The sequence below is a fragment of the Corapipo altera genome, unplaced genomic scaffold (genome assembly GCF_003945725.1).
Source record: "Corapipo altera isolate COAL_440 unplaced genomic scaffold, ASM394572v1 58789, whole genome shotgun sequence".
In the NCBI taxonomy this organism is placed as follows: Eukaryota; Metazoa; Chordata; class Aves; order Passeriformes; family Pipridae; genus Corapipo; species Corapipo altera.
The window spans coordinates 1-6,130 of NW_020886500.1; the positions used below are offsets into that span (position 1 = coordinate 1).

General features: G+C 45.3%; 1 long non-coding RNA gene across 2 annotated transcripts; it reads right to left on the minus strand.

The window, feature by feature from the left end:
- Window positions 1-263: 263 nt before the first annotated feature.
- On the minus strand, window positions 264-6,130 carry LOC113941227. 2 transcript variants are annotated; one of them, XR_003525631.1, is made up of 3 exons: window positions 2,609-5,222; window positions 1,110-1,193; window positions 264-626 (listed from the first exon to the last, which is right to left on the minus strand). It is a non-coding gene; the product is annotated as an uncharacterized LOC113941227 (long non-coding RNA). The 2 variants fall into 2 exon arrangements; XR_003525630.1 differs by lacking the exon at window positions 2,609-5,222 and adding an exon at window positions 6,083-6,130 and having other exon boundaries at window positions 266-626.

Below are 6,130 nucleotides of genomic sequence, written 5' to 3' on the forward strand. Positions count from 1 at the left end.
ATATATAAAACATATATAAAACATATATAAAACATATATAAAACATATATAAAACATATATAAAACATATATAAAACATATATAAAACATATATAGAATCATATAAATACAATAGTATGGATATATAACATTTACATATTAATATATATGTATGAAAATATATAAATAGATATTTATATAAAATATACAAAATATACATTTAGAGAGCATATGCTCACTAAATCGAGCAGGAGCTGTGTGCTGAGAAATAAGGTTTCAAAATACCTGGAGCTGACAACCCAGACAGGCACAGTGGGGTTTCAGACTGGACTCAGGCCCTAGAGACCATACCCAAAATTCTCCTAATTCCCAAGATAATTCTTTCAAAAACAAAAGCCCCCCCAAAAAAAAAAAGAATAAATCAACCAGGGACTTACTGGATGCTGAGGTCACGTCCCTTTGCTGTGCCTCGACTTGGGTACCGTGCCAGGCCTGAGGACAAAGCCTTTAATCTCTTCCTGCATTCCAGAAAATCCTGGTTGAAATGAAAATCCGTGGAGGCCGAGAGGGGAAGCCCGTCCCTCACCCTCACCACGCAGGCAAAGAAGATCAGGGACATCCTCCACTGGAGTATTCATGAGGACAACCTGAAAATGGAACGTCACCTCGGGTTCAGGGAGGTGAGAAAGTTTCCAAGCCAAAATTCCGGCCGGGAATAGGTCAGGGGAAAAGTTTATTCAGCACTGAGACTGAACAGCACCTCTGCCGTGGAAAGGTAACCAAACTGGGCGTGGCTGTGGCCATTTTTTGCCTCTCTCAGACTAAAAGGTGAGGCAGGGGATTTGACAGGGGAATTATCTACCTGGAAAACATCCCTATTTTCCCTGCTTTGCTTTATTTAAGCGTCAGAAACACTGAGTAAAGTTCTTATTTATGGACCTGCAAACAGCTGCAGGAATGTTGCAGTTCCCTCATTTTCTACTGCAACACAGAAATCCAAGAATAAATTTTAGGCTACAGCCTGTCAGGCTCTTTTTAGACTCACCTAGGGCTAAATATAGAATAAAAGCTGCCCTCTCTTGTCTTCCTGGTCACAAACTTTCCCAGGGAAAGTTATTACTGGGATTTACCTGGTACATTCAGAACATGCAGAGATCTGTCCTTCAGACATACCATGAGGATCCAGAGGACTAACACAGCAGCTCACATAATATCTGAAAGAGAACCATAATGAACATTTTAAAAAAAACCTAATTAATAACTTATATTTACTATAAGAACTCCCCTTCAGTGGGTAAACATATCCTAGAAAGTATTTTGCCTGAGGGAAAACAAACAACTTATTTTCTTATTAATTAATACATTAATTTCTACACACATTCAAAGACATTAAGAAATGATAAGTAAAATGTTTATGATGCCCCAATCATAATTTTTTTAATTTAGCACAATAAAAGAGCAGCTCTAAATCAGTGGATTTTAAGGAATTATCAGAAACAAGTCAAGGAAGAAAAAGAAAAAAAAAAAAAAGAAAAAGAAAGGCATTTACTTGGCTTCAGGCAAACTACATAAATAAAGCATTAGGGAGTAAAAAGAAAGAAACAAATTCACCCTGTGAACTCAAACTTTAGATAGAGAAGGACTGTTTTAACCAGCCCTGTATCACACAATTCATTAGGATGCTCAAAGCATCTTTGAAATGTGTCTCATCAAAACATGTTTTTCGTGTCTAAGAAGTCCTGGGAGCAAAAACTCTTCTAGTTCAGGCAACAGAAACTCTTAAAACTGCCCTGATTTCTAATAAAGGTTGAGTTCCTACCACAAGCAGCACTAAGAAGATCTCATTTCTGCTCCAGAAGAATCATTTCCACACAATTTGTGGGAACAATCCCTCTGTCCAAGGTGGCAGCAATTTGCCAGCAGGTTAAAGCAACTACAATTATCAGAAAGCACGAGGGCACATAACTTGTTCCCTTAGAAAAGCAAATTAAAAGAAGACCAGATATTTCTTGAAAAGTGCTATTTTAAACTTTTAAAATGGAAATCGAAGAATTAGATGTTATTCTTTTTCCACTGTGCCCTCTCACAGTTCTCCTCCCGTTGAGGAAAATCAAACCAAGCTCACAAACCTCATGTCAACACCCAGCAAAAAAGAATTTCAACAATAATCAAGATTGTTATAAGTCAGCTTGAAACATCACATTGTTCTTTAATGTGCTGTGGTAGCAGCCACGAAAGAAACAGTGCAGAAAATTAACATACAAGTGAAATAAAAACAAAAAATACACCTGCTAACTCAGAAATATTAACTTTAACACAGCCAGCTTTTGAGCACAGTTGCTCAGAACAGCACTGTTAAATGGTGAAAAGCTGGTAGCACTGATGAAGTTTAACTCCAAAATAACTCCAGAACAGGCAAGAGATGGGTCAGGAAAACAAAAAAGCACCAAGCTTAGAAAAATCAAATACATTTTCTAAACCTATCTGGCCTATGAAACTATTCAGCTCCCTGTGCCACTAACAGTAAGAGTTTAAAATTAAATATATATATATATATATTTATTGTTCACTAAGGCAAACATCACCAACTGTACATAGAGAGTGGTACAGCTTCCCAAGACACACAAACCTCCCTGGTGCAGGGCACGAGGCTGTCCCTGAGTATCAGCTGCCCATCAGAGGGATCCTCTGATCTCCTGAGAAATATCTGCTGTGGGTCCTCACCAGGCCAATTCCAAATTAACAGCCAGACTTCACTGCAGAAATGAATCCATACCCCTTCCTGGGACAAAGCACCCTCCAAGGAGGCTTTGGGTTCTCCTCCTCCTTTGTCACAAGCCTCTTGTTCCTTGCACAGAGTGCTCTGAGTTTGTGACAGTCACCAGTGTCCCCTCCCTGGCAGTTTTAACTACTTGCAAGCCACTTTTGCCACGTCACCCGTGACAAACTGTCACAAACTGGTCAAGGTGTGCCTGTCTGTGACCCAGTGACTGGATGCTGCTCCTGTTCCACATCTACTGCCCTTTCCTCCTCCAGGCTCCTTCTGTTTGCTCAGGGTCAGGAGCACAAAGATCTGCAACCACCTGTACGTGGCAGGTCTTTGACCTTGGGTCCCGAACGTGGGCAAAGTACTCGTGTCCCTGGACTGGGTAGATATCAAATCCTGCTGTACTCACAATGAATAACATCACACCAACATCAGACCACTGAGATTTCACTGGTACAAAGCAGCCAGAACACTGAGATGTATTTTGACCAATTGTTTCAGGAGAACAAGTTGTAATTTCTGACTGAAGCAAAGAAAGTTGATTTTTCACTATTTAAACCATCTGTACACCCAACAACACTTTAAAATAAAACTGTTTAGTGCAGGACTCAAACAGCACACATTTACCACCATTAGAACAAACAGTTCTTTGGTGTATTTCCATAGTAGGTGTCTAGGTTACCTGAAGCACAATTCCTCCCTCCCTCACCTCCTAAGCAGCAGACAACTCTCTCCAGTGTCTGCCTGGGGATTATCAAGGCAGCCTTAATCAGACCCCTTGCACTTTACTACACTGTTACACAACTCCTCTGGGTAAGGAGATTAAACCCAACTCACCAGGCCCACACTTCCCCACATGCTCCATAAACTCCTGCTTGACTGCCTGCACTTAGGAAACAATCTACTCAAAAGAGAGCAAATGGAAACCAGTGCATAGTTCATGAGGGGAATGATGTTAAAACACACCTCTTTCAGAAATTATTCTATCTAACCATCAAAAGAAGAAAGTTTCCTTCCAGGAACAGCACAACACTAACGAGACATATCTTGTTAACCAGGATTTCTCTCAAGTATTTGACTTCCCTCCCTGTTCAGAGCCACATTTCCTTTCTTTCTGTATCCAAGCCTCAAACACAACAACATCCAACTATTTTTTCCAGTCCTGACCTTCCTCCTGAATGGAGAGCAGAAAGCTTTAGTGGATGTTACCATGGTCCTGAAGCAGTCTGTGAAGTTTTTTGGACATGTGACAGCTTCACACATGACCATAACTAACGCACTAAAGCATCTTTCCTCAGGTAGGCAATCTCCAGAGTCATGGACAGCTACAGGTGGGATGCTGGACTACAAGAGAGATTCAGCTTGACTCAATCAAACACAAAACCTTTAACAGAGCTGCAGCTCAAGGGTTGGCTTCAGTCCAAAGAAAAGAAAACAGCTGGGATGTGGTTCATGAGGGAGAGTTACTACATCTCTGTGGGATCACAAGGTGGATTTTACCCTCTTCTCACATATATAAACAAGCAAATCCAAACCACTGTTAAATTCTCATCTTCTAAGATTGCAGGAGTTGTATCCACGTGCTCCATCCCAACTTCTCCCCCTCCACGCCCCCAGCAGTGCTGACCAGCTACATCACAGACCCCCAGCAACAAGAGCCACTCTCCAGACTGAGCAGTGAATTAAAGCAGTCTGAAACCACGGTGTTATCTCAAATTTTAAAACAGGATTTGTGCATATCCAGAGCTTACAGGCTCCTATAAATCCTCCAGGCTTTATCTTTATCCCTAAAGGGAAGCATGTAGAAAACCTTTACCATCACAAATCTCCTGTCTACACAAACTCCTGTGAATTATCAGGAATGAAGCATGTTACACAAACCTCAAACCCCAGCATTCCATCAATCCCACTGTCCCAATGGACAGGCCTCCAAACCACACCATAACAACTCTGTGAGGCTCTGAAACTTTGCCTCACCTTAATCTGTCAGGAACACCAGACACTTTATACCTGTTCCCAAAAATGCACCCACCCCACCCAGCTGAAGCCTCCCAAAGCCCACCAGCTCACCCCTGTACCCTCACCAGTCCATACAACTAAGGACCCTTCCCACATCCATCCTGCTCCACTCACAGCACTCCCACCTCTTCTCCCCCATGTTAAGCATCCAAAAATTCCCAAAAGAACCCCTTTCCCACACTCTTCAATAAAACCAGACGCCCTGAAACCAAACACACACACAGCCCCCCTCAATCAGGACTGACAAGTCCCCCCATACACCCCTCGAGCACCCCAGACACCCCCAAATCCTACTCCCACCCCACAGGTCCCAAACTCTCATGTTATCCCAGTTCACCTCAAGCCATCCCCAACCCAACCTAAATCCCACTCAGAGTCCCAAATCCTCATCCTCTACCCCTCAGGCACCCCAAGGAACTCGCAACTCCAACATCCACACCAAAGGATCCCAATCCCAACACACACATCCCCCTCCCCACCACAACAACCCTCAAGACCCAAACTCCCCTTATTGCCTCCCACAGCCCCCCAAGCTCCCCAAACCACACCTCTCTGCCAGAGGACCCCCAAAACACCCCCTCACATCAGCCCTGCTCACCTCAGTCCACCCAGCTCACCCCCAGGGCTCTTCCCTTCCCATACACCCCCTCAAGCACTCCAAGGAACCTCCAATTCCAACATCCATCCATACAACACGATCCCAACACACACACCCCTACTCACCCCCACCCCATCCCCACATCCCCCTGCCCATCCCCTACCCCATTCCCACACCTTCCAACACTCCAATTCCCCTTATGGCCTCTCACACCCCCTCAAGCATCCCAAGAAATCCCCAAAACCTAAATCCATACCACGGGATCCCAACGCCAACACACACATCCCCCTGCTCACTCCCACCCCATCCCTACATCCCCTAACTCGCCTCATCGCCTTCCAGACCCCCTCAAGCAACCCAAACCTCCCCTCCCTACCAGAGGACCCCCTAAACCTCCCCTCCCATCACCCCAGCTCACCCCCAGGGCCCTTCCCTCCCTCCAAGGAACCCCAAATCCAACATCCGCCCCTACAACGGGATCCCAACACACACATCCCCCTGCTCACCCCCACCCCATCCCTACACCCCCCAAAATCCCTTCATCGCCTCTCACAGCCCCCCAAACACCCCAAACCTCCCGTCCCTGCCGGAGGACCCCCAAACACCCCCTTATATCACCCCAGCCCCCCCGGATCGCCCCGTCCCCGGGTCCCGGAGGAGCCGGAGGAGGAAGAGGAGGAAGAAGAGGGCCGGTGCCCGCCCGGACCCTCCGCACTCACCGTCCCCGCCCGTCCCGCGGCCTCTCGGGCCTCCGGCTCCGCCACAGC